This window comes from Ursus maritimus, unplaced genomic scaffold (genome assembly GCF_017311325.1).
Source record: "Ursus maritimus isolate PB19 unplaced genomic scaffold, ASM1731132v1 scaffold_13, whole genome shotgun sequence".
Taxonomy (NCBI): domain Eukaryota; kingdom Metazoa; phylum Chordata; class Mammalia; order Carnivora; family Ursidae; genus Ursus; species Ursus maritimus.
In genome coordinates this window covers 24799827-24801192 of record NW_024423675.1, presented here as the reverse complement: position 1 = coordinate 24801192, position 1366 = coordinate 24799827, and the positions used below count along the sequence as shown (strand labels likewise).

Genomic DNA, 1366 nt, shown 5'->3' with positions numbered 1-1366 from the left:
TGTTGAACCCTGAGGCAAGATGAAAGAATTATTTTTGCACCCACAGTGAAAACCAGGCAGTTTCCACTAAGGAATTATAAACATTCCTTGTGGATGGTCCATAACTAATATCTATTCCTTCAGGACCTCCCATACCATAGCAGCTGGCCCCTCAACCACTGTTAACAAAAATACCATGTACATCCGATTGCTAACAATGTGGATGACTTGATGAAATGGAAATTATCATGAGCAAATAAAAATTATGAAAAGTAATCCTATATAATACAGAGAACTAGAACGAATAAACAAAAAGAAGGAAAAGAGCCAGTCGCATAAAAAGAACAACAGAAACAGAGATGCAGACAGAGAGGGAGAGAGAAGAGAACTAGTTCAGAAGGGCATTTGATTAAAAATTCAGTTCTACTGTGATTTATCTTGAACTCTAGGCAAATACTTTATATATACATTCTTCCTTGTGGAATAGGTAAGACAAATTCCTGACTATCCCACAGAAATGTTATTAGAACAGCCTTGAGGTCTTTTAATTTTTTGACACTTATCATGCCATGAATTCATAGGGAATGGGTTCCAGCAGCTCGGGCTCCTGTCCATTGGTTCTCACAAAGTGTGCTTCTCTCGGTGGAGCGGGCTGGCATGTCAGTTGAACCCCAGTACCTTTCTCTTTGGCTTCCTTCTTTTTCCGATCATTTTCTTTCACATGCTTCAGGAAACTATCTCCGCTGTTTGAGTGCTTAATGTGCTCGATAGATCCATTAATTTCTTTGGCAAGAATCTTGCCCTTAACTTATTTGTTTACAACAATGTGAACAGCATGCTGGGTAACACTGTAGCCTTCCAGTGTTGCCATGGTAACATTTGCAGGGTGTTCCTTTTCAAACAGTCTCCATCCCCTTGATGTCTACGATATCACCTTTCTTGTAGATTCACATGTATGTAGCCAAAGGAACCACTCCGTATTTTCTGAAAGGCCTAAAGAACGTATAATGGGTGCCTCTCGTCTTTCACTTTGTGTTGGTCATTTTGGTGAATTAATGCAAGGTGGTGGTTCTGGCTGAAAGGAAGAAATAAGATGTCTTTTAATGTGGAATAACAAGGCTTTGTGCAAGTATATGTATCACGGGGTCATTCGGTTCTTGACCCACGTGCACCAAATAATTGGAGACCTGAGACCAGAATGGGGGGATAGAGTTTATTGAGCAGGTTAGTGTAGTTACTTTCAAGAGTGAAAGTGGGCCCCTGCCAGAGCAAGAGCGGTAATGGTGGTGAGGAGCTCTAGCTGCATCCTTTTAAGCCTGTTTTGTGTACGTGTAAATTTGGCTTTGACTGACATATTTGATTGACAGCTGGTGGTTATATACCATTG

The 1366-nt window shown here is 40.7% G+C and overlaps 1 pseudogene; it reads right to left on the bottom strand.

Annotated features, from left to right (window-relative positions):
• Positions 1 to 541: 541 nt before the first annotated feature.
• LOC121102229 lies at positions 542 to 1025 on the bottom strand (annotated as a pseudogene).
• Positions 1026 to 1366: the final 341 nt, after the last annotated feature.